The sequence below is a fragment of the Culex pipiens genome, chromosome 2 (assembly GCF_016801865.2).
Source record: "Culex pipiens pallens isolate TS chromosome 2, TS_CPP_V2, whole genome shotgun sequence".
NCBI lineage: Eukaryota > Metazoa > Arthropoda > Insecta > Diptera > Culicidae > Culex > Culex pipiens.
Genome location: NC_068938.1, coordinates 83920846 through 83936766, shown reverse-complemented (window position 1 = coordinate 83936766; position 15921 = coordinate 83920846). Strand labels below are relative to the sequence as shown.

Sequence of the window (15921 nt, the reverse complement as noted above, 5' to 3'; positions counted from 1 at the left end):
ATTTTGCTAGAAATTTAACAAAAGTCAAAGCATTTTTTGTGTTAGAAATATTCAATTTTTTCAATTCAATTCAATTCAATTCGGTTTTATTGGTGAATAATCAAGATACAATGAGTTATTTTGAAGTGCATCACAGAGTTTTGGAGTTCCTTACAGCTGTGTGTTGCATCATAATCCATTTAGGAACAATTATTTCTTTAACTAAGGCACTAGCAAGAGTAAGAAAAAACTATAAAAAAAACTTACAGAAATTGCAAAGGAAAGGGGATAGAGGAAGAGAAAGCTTATATCTAGATCACAGATAATTTATCCTTTGTAGATGTGTTTGATCATCAGTTCCCCAAGGGCCAGGAATTGTTCTGCCTTGTTCCGGCAGCTCCGAAACCGCGTCATCATCTCCCCCGCGAGAGCGAAGAACTCCGGCAGGGTGAAGAGATCTTCCCCGGTGACTTCTTGCTGGGCCGTACTGCCGCTACCGGCAGCGACCACGCTGGCGAACGAACGCCCCCAACCAGGAGGGAACGCTGAGTTTTCCGCTGGAACCGTACGCTGTCCAGCTGCAGGAACGGCTGCGCTCGTACTTCGCTGAGGAGGGTGGGACGCTTTCTTCTTCCTCTTTTCCTGCTCCTCGAGGTAGACCTTGCGCGCGACGCATCCGCGGTAATTGCAGGTATGGTTACCGTCACAGTTCGCACAATTTACGCGCAGCTTAGTTTGTTCTGCCTTGTCCCCCAAGTCCGCCTTACGTGGCAGTGCGCACGCCTCCGAGAGGTGTGACTCACCGCACTTCACGCAGCGGGGCCGGAGGTTGCAGTTCCTCGAGCCGTGGCCGAATTTCTGGCAACGGTGGCATTGCGCTACGTCCGTCGGGTTCTTGGTGTAAAACCGCCAGTTTACCCAAAAACCGTCCAACGTCTTAGTCCACCGCAGGTCTTGGAGCTTGACGGTGCCGCGGTCGAAGTACAACAGGTACAGTGTGTGCACACCCGTGACTGTTGTCTTTCGCGAGAGCACTTTTATCTCCCGCGGTTTTATTCCGGCGTCCGAAAGGTGACCCTTCAGGTCGGAGATCGGACGGTCTTGATAACCCTGCAAGACGACCTTAACAGGGGGCTTCTCGGGGTTGAATGTGTAGAAGTTGAAGTTGCTACGCTTCAATTCTTCAAACACCAGGTCGAAATTCTTTTTGGTCAGTGTGATCACTTGCACTGTCGACTTACCGATTTTCAGACAATATCCGAGACCTTCCAGCAACTCGTCAACATCGTCCGCTAACGTGTCCAAAACAAAAATTGGAGGTGGTCTACGTTCCACTGGAGAGTTGTTCTTTTTTGACGTCGGCACTTTTTTCCGTGCACGACCATCATCGTCGTCGTCGTCGTCGGTAGTGCTGCAACCGTCAGAGTTGTTATTTTCTTCGTCGTCGCTCAGCATCTGGAACTCGTTCCTGATGGGGATGTTGGCGGATGTTGATGTGCCACTGGTCGTGGCACCGGAAGTACCGGAACGGGTTCGCACTGGTGATCTTGGGACATATCCGGGATGTAGTAACTTTTTGTCGATGCCTTCAGCGCTGACGCTCCCCTGCGCGATGGCGGCCGACACGGCGTTGGTTTGTTTACCTTTTTGCACACGGCCGGTAGACGAACTTCGCGGGTTTTTCGAGGCCGCACTCGAACTGCCACGGCCACGGCCGGCCTTTGGCATGCTGGAGAAGCAAACTCGCGGGTAACCACAATCAATTACGGCGAAAAAAATCGAAAAAACGATGGAGCACTGAGCACTAGCTGCATGCTCTCGTGCGTACACGGAGGGAGCAAATATTCAATTTAAACACTTCAGTATTTCGAAAACGTAGGCCAATCCCAACGCACAAGTTTGCATTTAAAACGATAAAAATATCTCAAATGCCATTTTCTTTAAACTTGAAATATCTTATTCTTTTTATTTCAGATTTTCAATAGAAATGTGTAAATTTCAATTAAATAGCTGATTATATAAAAAAAAACTTCAAAACATAAAAAAGCTTGATGGTTCCTGATGCTGGAAAAAATGGTGAAATTTAAATTGAATTTTTTATACTGTAGTTGGAATATAAAATCTCTAGCTATTTCAAAGAATTGTTATAAAACCCTGAAATTTTTGCCACTTGAGCGCCCCTTTGATAAATGAATTGAATTGAATTTTAAATTTAATTCTGGTACAATTATTGAAATAGTTGATTTTGGCGCCCCAAGTGTTATAAGTAATACTTGTAATATTCCGACCAAGATTACCGAGTTATTTTGTAGTCCTACTTTAAAATTTGGCGCCCCTTTTGTTCTGAATACCTTTCTAGGATTTTATAATAACATGACAAATTTGTACAATCATCGTTTTCGGCGCCCCCCAAGGGCTGGCGCCCTTGGCGGTCGCCAACTGCGCCAACCTCTAGGTACGGCGCTGCCCTCAGGTTTGTTATTGCACTAAACTACTAGTTAAAGTTCTTTTTCATAAGAATACTGCATTTTAAAACTATTTTATCAAAATTCAACAATGCTTAAAGTTATCTGTTACATAATTGTGGGATGTTTTTGTACTTCCTACTTATTACCGGCAACCGTGGTGTAGAGATTTGTCGGATCACGTCTTCCGTCGGACGGGGAAGTAAATGTTGGCCCCGGTCTAACCTAGAGGGTTAGGTCGTTAGCTCAATCCAGGTGTAGGAGTCGTTTCCCTGGGTCCTGACTCGGGGGAGTCGCTGGTAGGCAGTTGGACTAACAATCCAAAGGTCGTCAGTTCGAATCCCGGGGCGGATGGAAGCTTAGGTGTAAAAAGAGGTTTGCAATTGCCTCTACAATCAAGCCTTCGGACACCTAGTTTCGAGTAGGAATCTCGCAATCGAGAACGCCAAGGCAATGCTGTAGAGCGAATAATTTGATTTGATTTTTGACTTATTACTGACTGATAATTCAACAATTAAATCATATAATTTACAAAATTATAATTAAGTATATATTTTATTGGGATCAGAGCTTGAAGTCATTATGTTGATGAAAATATTCACTTCTGGAACTCAGTTTTGTTAATGAGAAAAGTGCTGTTTCTACAATTCTGTAAACTGTTCCAATTTTGAGGGATGGCTGTTTCTTTTGTAAATTTGATACAAATCCATTAAAAAATAAAAAAGAAGCTCGTGCATAAAGCTTCAACCAATTCAATTTAAACTTGATCAATGAAATCTCTGAGTATTACAGAGCAAAATTTCCAGCTCGGTAGCCCCGGTGTTAAGGAGAACTTCAAGAAGCTGTAGGCCCCAGGATGATCAGCACGGGGCCAGAAGCCCAAACCGAGGATGATCAACAGCAGCAGCAGCACCCTCGGCTCTCCTCCGAGAGCATCAAATTGACGAAATGAACAAGCCCGCGGAGTGTATAAAATGATATAAATGCGTAAGAAATCGTAAATGTTTATCTCTTTTCCGATTCTGGAAGCTTGCCCGGTTGTCGCTCGTTGGCCATGGCGAGTCTTTGTTTCCGAGTGTCGAGGCTCTGATGATGCTTCCAATCTACGCTGACACGTTTTATATCATTTTCTGTAGTCCCCCTCCCCCCTCTCGCTGCCGTCTTTTCCTCTGGTTGGGTCCGAGCCTTGTTTCGACGCTGCGAAAAAAAGGGTTGTGTCCAAAAGGGAAGCAGCGCTGGTCCAGTGGGTCTCTCCGATGGATATTAAAATCTGTGTGTTTGTGTGTGTGTTTACAGTGACAGTGACTGGAAAAATGGTAAATGGTTGGCTTGTTATTCGGTTTAATTATCTTTTAATGATAGTAAAATAAAACATAAATTAATAAACACGTTTTAATGAGTGTTGCTGGGACTGGAGTTCAGAATCTACGTAAATAGTAGCACTGCAAGTGCTGTGCTTCTGTATTTATCGTAGCACAGAATGGGGGCCCCGCTCGTAAATCTGGGTGCACCTGAATCAAGGCTTTTTGTTTGTTAGGTGCATGTGGTCACATGAATGAAACTTTGGACAAAATGACTACTGCACTTGAGTGATCTCATCTTGAATAAAGGAGCATTTAATTGTTAAGTGCAGCCTTATCGGTATTAAGCAGTTGTAAAGTATCTGTTAACTTACGTTTCAATTTTACGTACATAGAGCAAAAATAACATTTTTGTAAATTAAAGTTTAAATAAATATTTCCAAGTTACTGAAGGAAGCAGACTTGAAGAGATTGTACATTAATCTACCACTTTTGAGGCGTATGTGAATCTTATCTACCCTAAATAAAGTAGGCAATGACACCATTTGAACCTTTCAACAACTTAGCTTCAAACCCAACTCACAAACAATCCAAATCAACCCCTATTTCAAATCAAGTCGTCATAACACAGTGTCAACTTTTTAGTTAACTTTCCACTCACTTTTCGCCTTATATGTGTTAAATATTCAAATCATCACGATGAATAAAATATGAAATTATCCGAATTAAAACAGTTTTATTACCTAAGCCAAGCTAAGCTTTTCCTTATTTCCTTTCGAAGGTACCCAAATTCCGGCCCCTTTTCACGGGGTTGGATGTTTGTTGCAACCTGTGTGCACGTTCCAAAAAAAAAGGTGCCGAAAATGAGGTGTGTGCACCCTCCCCTTCGAAGGTGTCCTCCCCCACGCCGTTAAATAATAACGATAATTTCACCTAGCGTGCAAATCGACCGTTACATTTAAATGCTCCTCGCTGACTGCGCTGAGATTGACTCAGAGTTGGGAAAGTTTGTGTGTCCTGGGCTGATTTGTTGCGACAGGATCTTTCCACGGATACAATGTTTGGGCAAATAAGTTTATGAGTGTGATTTTAATATTGTGGTTATGATATTTTTTAGAAGATTTAATTGATTTATTAAGAACTACACCGGGACCGTGGTGTAGGGGTAAGCGTGATTGCCTCTCACCCAGTCGGCCTGGGTTCGATCCCAGACGGTCCCGGTGGCATTTTTCGAGACGAGATTTGTCTGATCACGCCTTCCGTCGGACGGGAAGTAAATGTTGACCCCGGACTAACCTAAAAAAAACTAACTTAATCCACCTATGTGGTTGGAGCCTTCCTCACTTATTGCCAACAATGGCTGATATGATAGAATTGTACAAAAATTTAATCTATTTTTAGATCCGGAATAAAAAAGTACTTAAATATCACTTAAGTGGCCATAACTCGAGACAGGGTTGCCAGATCTTCAATGTTTTGGACTCTTTGGAAAGGCCTTTCAATTGCCTAACCAACGATGGGTCGGAGGATGGATCCGGGCATAGTTTACATACATTTAAGTGAGACCCGGCTTCAAAAAAGTACACAAATATCACTTAAGTGGTCATAACACGAAACAGGGTTGCCAGATCTTCAATGTTTTGGACTCTTTGGAAAGGCCTTTCAGTTGCCTAACCAACGATGGGTCGGATGGTTGATCCGGACATAGTTTACATACTTTTAAGTGAGATCCGGCTTCAAAAAAGTACATCAATATCACTTAAGTGGCCATAACTCGAAACTGGGTTGCCAGATCTTCAATTTTTTGGACTCTTTGGAAAGGCCTTTCAATTGCCTAACCAACGATGGGTAGGATGATGGATCCGGGCATAGTTTACTTACATTTAAGTGAGATCCGGCTTCAAAAAGTACATAAATATCACTTAAGTGGTCATAACTCGAGACAGGGTTGCCAGATCTTAAATGTTTTGGACTCGTTAGAAAGATCTTTTGATAACATAACCAACGATGGGTCGGATGATGGACCCGGACATAGTTTACATACATTTAAGTGAGATCCGGATATATGTGAAAACACATTTTTATACATAACTTTTGAACTACTTATCGAAACTTCAATCTGTATAAAACTCGATCTATGGGCCCCTAAACCAAGTCGAATGCAACAGGTTCGGGTCAAATCGGTTCAGCCAATGCAGAGAAACATGAGCTAGTTTGTTGGTCACATACATACATACACACACACATACACACAGACATTTGTTCAGTTTTCGATTCTGAGTCGATATGTATACATGAAGGTGGGTCTACGACATTTTTATACAAAGTTCATTTTTAGAGCAGGATTATAGCCTTACCTCAGTGAGGAAGGCAAAAAAGGTTAGGTCGTTAGCTCAGTCCAGGTGTAGGAGTCGTCTCCCTGGGTCCTGCCTCGGTGGAGTCGCTGGTAGGCAGTTGGACTAACAATCCAAAGGTCGTCAGTTCGAATCCCGGGGTGGATGGAAGCTAAGGTGTACAAAGAGGTTTGCAATTGCCTCAACAATCAAGCCTTCGGACACCTAGTTTCGAGTAGGAATCTCGCAATCGAGAACGCCAAGGCAAAGCTGTAGAGCGAATAATTTGATTTTTTTTAAGAACTACAAAAGAAATTCGGACACCATAATCCGTTTGTTTATTACAAAAAACGATATTTTTGAAGTTGCTGTCTGTAAACGTTTCAGTTTCATCAAGGTATGATAGAACACGATCCAATCGATAGAATTGAATTTCAGTGAATTTCCAAGACTCAAAATTTACAATTTTATTCATTGGAAGGAAATTCACTAATATTCAATTCTATCGATTGGAGTGTGTTCAGGAAGCCCGAATCTGTCATACCTTGATGAAACTGAAGCGTTTGCTGACATCAGCTTCAAAAAGTTTGAGTGTTATAGCTGGAGGCTATGTCATTTCAACCTATCCAATACAAATTCATTTTCTTCTAGAATAATTCACATTTATTTGTATAATTTATGCCGAATACCAATTCCTTCAATTTATGGTCCCATGAAAACTTCACTTAAAAGGGTTCCGTCCTCTTTGCACGATGAAAACTTTCCCCAAATAAATCAATCCAACGAATGCATAACTCTCAAATTCTTGCATAAACTTGCATAAACCTTCACGCGAGTTATGGCCATTTCAAGCGTCAAATCCCACCTACCGCCAAGCTTTTCCAGACCTCCCGTAAACGGCGACGATGTCGCACTTGACGCGTGAACTAAGCCCATAAACATTGGTAGCCTAAATCGGAATCGATTACGGAACGTCGCAGGAATTTGTTCGCCGTTAAACGCACGCACGTGCCCCTCCTCCCCCCGTGGTTTCGCTACGCGAGCTTATCCTGGGAGATCTGGAATAACCTTCTCCTTGAATAACTGGACCCGTTTAGGCAAATGGGATTTTTCGTGGTCCGTTCCCCTCGAAAGGGTGCAGCGCCAATCAGGTGAAGTGTGGTGAAACAGCCCCGTAAATCGTGACATTCTTCAGGTCACTGGATTTTGGAAGGAAGTTGGACGGGTGCAAGGTAGAAAGTCTTTAGCTTTCACACTTTGTCGATTTTGACTTCGAGTTTGACTCAAGGAGCTATTACACTACGGTAAACAAACAAACAAACTCGCACTTTTTGACAGTTTGCCAGTTTTCCTGCTTTGTTTGTTTGTACAAACGTCAGCATGCATACATTTTGCCTTGTTTGCGAGTTTGCTGCAAACAAGTTTGCGAGTTTGGCAAACTGTAAAACACGAAAAAGTGCGAGTTTATTTGTTTGTTTGCGGTAGTGTAATAGCTCATTCACAAGTGAATAAGTCATCGGTGAGTGCCACTCAGAGAAATTTCAGGTTTCCAAATAAAAGAGTAGTGATCACAATTGCATTATCTGAATTGTCAAACCGAAGCGTATTGTAAGCGAATTCGATTCCAAAACCAGCCTGGGATTGATTACTTAAGGAGGTATTAGACTACGGCGAACAAACTTTCATTTTTTTGCGTTTGACAGTTTACCAAACTCGCAATGAAAGCAGTATGTTAGTTTGTTTTTTTTTGTCATAGTCTAATACCCCCTCTACTTCTCACCAGTGTAGTATATAAGTGATAGAAAAAAACTATCATTTGACGTGACTGGTAGCTAACGTAAAACATTCGGTAAAATCCACGAGGTAAGAAGATTGATTTGATTTGCTTTGATTATAAGACGACTTGAATCACTCACGATTGAGTTAGTGATGTGTGAGCAGTAGGGTGCCCAGAATATGGGACTTTTTCTCAAAACCTCGCTCCACAAGCTGAATATTGTGCTTTGAGCTATTTTAAGACTCTGGGCCAAATATGAGCAAAATCGGTCAACATTTACCTATTGATACTCGAAGGTAAAGTTTGTATGGGAAAAATCGAAAGTTATGAGCGATTTAAAAAAAGTCATTTTTGTATGAAAAACATTTTTTTCACTAACTTTAGGTTCGAGTATCAATGGGTTAATCTCAACCAATTTTGCTCAAAATTTGCACAGATGCTTAAAATAACCCAATAAACCGTTTTCCGTTTGTGGAGCAGGGGATTATTTTTTTCTGGACACCCTAGTGAGCAGTGTTCTAAATTCAGTTGAACTGATCCAAGCTCATACAAACCACGTGATTCACCTCCCGGAAAGTTATATGTGACTGCAGTTGCACTTTTAAACCCCCAAATTGGTTGAGATTGATACAGAACTCTATTTAACGACTTTATTTACTCTTCCGCTGTAGTCGACCCCTCGCAGAACAGGTTTAAAACCTCAGCATGAACCCTTAATTTCCGCGGTTCTCCGCCGTGCCAACCTCGGTAGTTCTTTTTACGACCCCAGCCGCGGCTCCAAAAAACCACATCAAACCCCGACAGCCATACAATCGGCGGGCAATTTCAATTAATTAAGTGAAAAATGGCATGTTTTTCTTTTCCGTTCCACAAATGGGCAGTCCCTCACGCTGTGGCCGGTGATTTGCTCAGGGGTTCAGCTCATCAACCGCTCATGACCGCGGATGACCACGAACGCGATGGTCAGTTAAACTCAAAGTTTTGAAAAGGAAAGCTCTCTCTCGCTTCAAACCACCTGGCAGCACCTGATTAGCGCGCAACAAATTGGCTCCGACGACGGTGCTGCACTTTGACGTGTGAACTTTCGCGGTGGCGCATAGTTAATCGGACGTCCGCCGCAGCACGGGTCGTGCGGTCATGTTTACAACGGCTGGAAGTACGTTATTTTCTCACTTCACGAGCGAGAGACGATTTTCCTCCGTGCTGATGTGGCAAATGTTGGGCAAGTTGTGCGCTTTTGATGGAAGAGGAAGGGTTGCCAGATATGTTCAGAACAAAATCTTTGAAAAATGTGACATTTGCCGACCATTATTAATAGAAAATGTCATCTTGAAGCTCTTCTTGAAGTTCACCTGGCGATCTTTTTCCAAAAAAAAAAATGTTAGCCAGGGCTATGGAGTTGGAGTCAGATTTGGTACGGAAAAACGTCAGAATCGGAGTTGAAAAATTCTGAAAAGCCTTAGCCGCTCAATCTTCAAAGGAAGGAGTTGTCAGAGTTAGTGGAGTCAAGAGTTCTCCAGAAACCGGAGTTGAAGTTCAAATCGCTAAATCATCAGAAACCAGAGCCAGAGCTACTGAAACAGATACCCGACCTTGCAGTCCTGCTGGCAACACTGAACGCTTCAACGTTCCAAATTGCATCCAATTCCCGCGCTCAACTGTTGCGTGTCCAACCGTGCAGTGTCGACTACAGCTACTCCACACAGCCAGTACGCGATTAAAGAGGTGCTAACTTGCCACTAACCGTGAGCACCAAGCCATTATGCACACTTATCGTGATGGACCACCCCGTGGCGGTAGATTCGCGGACGACGCCATCACGTTTTCCATCGCGTATACAGAAGGTCCCCCTCCTCTGCCAGGGTTGTCGTCCACGACGACAAATCTCGTGCGCATATCGCGAACGCAAAACAAGTGTTTATTACAAATCACTCTTTGAATACATTAATATTTATTAACAGCGCCGTTTGGCGAGGACCACTTTTTACCCGCCACCCTGGCCGGGTTTGGGCTTCCCTCTCCCCATGGGAGGTCCGATGACGGACGGTGTCCCGTTTTGTTTATGCTACTGACCACGCGGAGTCTCACGCGTGGATCACGCTGACGACGACGACGACGTGTGTGCAAAATCCGTGCGTTTTTGGTGTCGAGACTTTGGTACCTTATTAATCTAAACGGTGCTACTACCTCTTAGCATCTAGCGCTGGTGGGGGGAAACCCTTGGAGATATCTGGATCGCGCGAATATTGTATGTTGACAGACGTCGAGGTCTTGTGGTCGTGCAATTTCCCACCTCAAACGTTCGCAAGGAGTTCGCCAGAGATCGTGACAATTAGATTGAAACGGTTTAATTGATTAAATTAAATGTCAAATTGATGGAAGAGTCGAGATTAGGCGATGAAGGGCGCGATAACTGTTGCGATGTGGCTTAAGTGCGGCCAGCAGCTGCAATGTTGCAGGTAGCACTTGGGGATGTACTAAAATGGAATATTTTACTGCAGTGCTTGAACTTTAAAAGGTAGCTCGTTGTAATTGAGTCTAATAAGAGGATGGCTAATCGACTCCTCAAAACTTTAAGTAAATATTTTTGCTAAAATCCCTTATTCTGAGATTGATTTGCGATGCCTTTCCGTCGGGTCGCATGCGATGCCTTTCCGTGTGTGAAGGTGCGGCTAGCTCTGGTTGTCATCGATGACAACTGAGCCAGTCCGATTTGCGATGCATTTCCTTCGGGTCGCAGGGGTTTTTCGCGTTCGTCGTTGGTGTGCAACAACAACAAAACCTTATCATACCATCGATAAACATCGTAACTCGTCGTTCGCTTTGTTAATCAGTATCAATCGTGTAAAATTCGTAAAAACATCTCAATTTAAAAGTTATTTAAATCCTTCATCATTTGATTACAAATGATTTTGGTTTTATCTTTCCACAGCTGGCTGTCTAATATTAAACCATTTCATTCAAAATTTAACAACCGATAAACGGGAAATGTATCATCCGCAGCATCCGATTGCTTGCCTTGAGAATAATACATAATACCGTTCCAGAAACACTATGATTTTGGGTCGTATCATCATCTTCTATGATGAATCCTGACCAAACACCCTATCCTACTAACACATTTTCAGGTAACTGGCGCTCGTGAGGTGTAAGCACAGGGCAAACCAGCTGCCCTAGTAGCAACCTGCGCCAACTAACATTCCCGTCCCTTAAAATCGAGATCTACAAACTGACATGGCGGGCGACGTTGGTGGAAAATGACTATTACCTATTCGTAACTGATCTAGTTTTAGCAATCATGGTGTTTTATCTTTTCGGTGCATTCATACATGCTGTTGATAAGGGAAACACCACTAGATCGTCGAAGCCAGACTATATTATCCGAAGCCTGGATTGTACGAAGTTTTGATTTTCGGAAGAACATCGTGTAAAAAAATATTTGATATACTAATTTTTTATCGGAATTACGTTGATTCTAAAATTATTCGTTGTCTACTTGCAAATCTGATTTATTTTTCCAACAACATGGGCTGGGTTACACGATGTACAATTTCAAATTGAAGACCTCGTAGTTTATGAATGATCCCTACTTTGAGAATGCAAATTTGACTCTGTTTTAAAAAATGATTTAAAAATGTTTGCCCTCTTTTATTCGATATTTTCACTATGGCTCCAAAAATGTCATTTTTTAGTTCCCTACATCATATATAAAAATGTATCGAAAATTAATAGAATACGTTTTTGGGAATTCAACTCTTAGTACTTAAAAGCTCAATTAAAAAAATCAGACAAAGTTTCATAAAAGTATGAATAAAAGAATTGTGATGTGACGTGATTTAAAAATCAAGACAACTACTTGACTTAATTCTGAGAAAAATTGTAATTTTATCATTATCGGTAGATTTTTTTTCAAATTGGAAAATCGGTCTGCCAAAACAGGTTCAATTTATCCTATTTAGTTAATTTGTTCAACCAATTCAATAACCAGTTACTTTTTGTTTTTTTTTTTTCAAAAAGAGAACAATAAATTAAATTTTTTGCTTAATATTTCTCCTCCACTCCAGATCACTCGAAAACACAACACAACGACATTTTTTAAGTTTATGTCAGTAAACGCTTCAGTTTCATCAAGGAGTGATAGATTTTGGCTCCCTGAACCCACTCCAATCGACAGATTAGGATTTGTCAATAAATAAAATAGAAATGTTTGGGTATTAATGGTATGGAATTATCTTCAGCAACCGTGATTGCTTAAAATTTTAAATTTTATTTAATGGCAGGGAACCCACTAAAATTCAATTCTGTCGATTGGAGCATATTCAGGAAGCTCAAATTTATGATATCGTGACAAAACTGAAGCGTTTACTGACATCAACTTAAAAAATGTTGAATTAAATCAAATTAATATAAATTTTAATTATTCAAAGCAAAATTTGGGTAAGGACTCTGTATTATCGAGTCTGGACTGCAAAACTATAAATTTGAGATTGAAACGGAATTATCACCTTCAGACAGTGCAAAACTACATCAAAAACAAACAGTCGTAAAGTATTTAACATTTAATAAAAAATTTGATTACATCATGCCAATGTCTTCAATGTCTCATACTTTGACCAATTGTCAGAACTCTGCCCCTCCAGTTCAACGCAATAATCTAAATCAAACGAATCACCTGGTATCAAATCCTAACAGCTTCCATTTTCCCACCACCCATCACCCGAATCATAACTCAGTCGAGTCCTGGGTGGTCACTGCCACTGCGCTGGCGATTCATAACCATAAACCCGGTAGCGCCGTGTGTGGCTAATTTCCACCTGGGCCCCTGACGACCGACGGATCCCAGCGTGATGTCCCCCCTGAACCAGGACCGGAATGATGAATGCCCGTATGTAAATTTCAAACAAACAATTATTGTCTATTAATGAGTCGATAAGCGGTCGCGTTCGGTCAACCCCCATTCAGTTGATGGTTTATATCGGCTAACCCCGGTCTACGACAGCGGCTCAGCTCAGCTCAGCTCGGCTAGGGGTTCGTCGTCACAGATTTCCGCTGTGTTCAGGCCTGACTGACTGACTGTGATGGTTCAAGTGTTTTCCAGAATGATGAGCATACAGGATGGGCAATAAAGATTAGATCAACTTTTATTTGCCTAAAATTTATCGATTTGAGGAAATAACATGTCAGTCCGTAAAAGATTATGGCTTAGCTGGAAATCTGTGCGTGTGCGTGTTTGTGTTTGTTTATAAAATTAGGAGACCCGCGCCAACGGTGACAACCTTGGGGCACCCACCAAAATCCGTGGTCCACGGGGGGGAGGTTACCCACAACAGAAGCTTCCTTTCTCGACGGTCCGGGGACCGCAACTCATTTGGGGGGATCGCGCCCCTATCGCGACCAGAAAATCTTTCTTTCATCAAATTAAACACCGCACCACAAACCTTACGAAACGCCTTGGTCATCAAAAACGGTGAGTGAGTGGATTTCGTGGTTTCTTTTGGAGACCTCTTTTTTTGTGGGAGAGCGTGAACATAAACTGTCAACGCCGCTGTCACAGCGACTACGGCGGACAAGATCGTCGCGATGATCTGCTGCTGTTGCACTTATCAGTTGAGCGGTTTGTTCGAGATTGGGAAAGGTGTTCGGTGGGGGTCATCGCAGAATCGGAATGTTTGTTGAGAGAGAGAGAGAGAGAGAGACGTTTACAAGTAAGCTCCTTATTGGATCGATATTCAAAACACTCTTATTTGAATCCTCGTTTTGGGCAAAAATACTGATCTCTGTTGCAAAATTTAGTCTTGGTCCTAAGATCGTGTAAGTCACGGAAAAAACAGTTCCTAAAATTGTGAACAAGCGTTCATGAAATTCGTTACCACAAACAAAAAGTTTGATGCCATAGTACATTTTTTTAATCGTACTGTAGTAAACCATGAAATTGATCAAAATCCTCGTCAAAATCTAATTTATTTATCTCTTCCAAACAACATAAAAACAATCACACGTCCGTCATCTCCAAATTATTCCAACAGAATGACACATGCGAGTGACGCGCTCTCACTCTCACGTCAGACGCATACGCATCAGCTCCCTATTCCTAAACGTCAACATTTTTCTCGCAAACAATAGCAGTGATGCCAAATACACTTGAAGGAATTAAAAAGTCTGCAAATAAACCTTTTTTTCTTATCAACATCAATTCTGCTACGAATGTTTTTGTTTATTATTAGTTTGGTCGTATTCTCTACACGTACCATACAAATTGAACACTTTGTTCGTAGTTCCGAATTTCATGAACGCTTGTTCACGATTTTAGGAACTGATTTTTCCCCGTGTAGATGTGCAGAATGTCATTTTCGAACCTGTCAATGGATGCAACAAATTAAAATGCACGTCATATTAGTAGAGCCCTATCCCAATCAAATAAGACAGTTATGAGCCCATTTCAGCTTCCATAAACCCCTCTGGCGCTTGGTGGCCCAGCTTCCGAGCCCAATTATGATGCCATCTCAATCAACCGGATCATATTTCAAGCCCCACAAACGGTAGCCCTTACGAGATAATGGTTGCACCTCAGCCTATTAATAAGCGCGCCACGAATACCCCAAACCAAATATTATAACCAGAAATGATCGTCCAAGAAGACAACACAAAAAAAGCTTCCAACTCCGTGCTCTGCCTACGCTTTCTTCCGTCGGTTCTCCAGCGGGGTCGGGCAGCTTCCAGCATCCCATCAAGAATCAATCGTTATCTGATTTCATCGCATTAATTTCATTATTTATACATCCATCCTTCTTTATGTTATTTGCTCTCGCTCTGTCTTCTCTCGACGATGATTTTGGATCGCTCCCGGGCACGATTTTCTCCTCCTTATGGTTCCCACATCGAGGTTTTCTGAATGAACTGGGAACCTGTCGTCAGCTCACCGGTTGACTTGTCAGCGTTCGGCGAGCTGGATCAATCAGTGTCCCCCCAGGAAGAAGCCAGTAGGACATCGTCGTCGTCTTGTTAAGCGGGCTAAAAATTTGTCGTTTATTTTATAATGGCCACACAGCCCGAAAACACACAACCCCCGGGATGTTGCGAACCTTTCCCTCGTGCGGATTTACGATTATTTCGCATGGTTATCGGATCAGCACCGGAGGGGAAATTATTAGCCTCAACGCGCATTAAGATTTAACAGTCGTTTCTTCGGGGGGAAACCGTTCAAAACTAATGGGTGGACGTTATCGAGCACGTGGTTTTGGGGAATAACCCGGAGCCAAGATCGTCGGCTGCTGGTGCATAAGATGTGTTATGATAAAAATCACATTTTGCAACAAATGTTTGATATCTCTGCTTGGTTTTAGATAAGACTCAAGAAATTATGTCCTAAATCAACTCAACCGCTCCAAATCCGATTCACTCGATTGCTATTCACAGCAAACACCTCCTGTCAACCCTCAAAGTTTGTCACTCCAAGCTGTCAGCAGAGTGTCAAAATAGAAACCGCCGCTCTGGTTGCAATCGAACCGTGAAGCCACCCCCTTGCAACCCCTCCCAGCGGAAGTGTGCCCAGCACCTGATTATGCCTGGGCCAGGTCACTGTGAAAATATTATAATTTCATTAATTAACGCCTTTTAAGGCGCTCGCCCGGCCGAGCCGAATTAGCATAACGAACGTGCGTACGGAAGGCGTCAAAACACTGGCCGCGGCCGCGATTACGGCGCCCACGGCGAACGTTTAATGTTCTAGAAAATATGCGTACCGCACATAAAAGGTGAGTGTGTTTCGTCATTTCGGCGACGGTTCGATGGAGATTTTGGGCGGCTTTATTTGCGGTGCGGCTATGGCCCCCTAAGAATGGGCTCACGAGCGCTGGGCACGCTTTCACGAGAAGGAAAACACCTTTTCCTTATTGGAGGCGGAAATTTTCCGAGAAAGGCCACCGTGACGTGGTGGGAGATGATGCTTTTAGCTAGCTCTACAACTCTCCAAAAACATCTGACTATACTTACTTCAACCACAACTCCCATACAAATTTGTTGCAAATTAGCCAACTTCGCCTCAGAGTGGCTTCTGAAGATTTTGC

At 42.5% G+C, this 15921-nt stretch overlaps 1 protein-coding gene across 2 annotated transcripts in view; it reads left to right on the top strand.

Moving 5' to 3' along the window:
* LOC120426261 (paired box pox-neuro protein) overlaps nucleotides 1–15921 on the top strand; it is a 166901-nt gene that overhangs the window by 50752 nt on the left and 100228 nt on the right. The window lies entirely within an intron of this gene.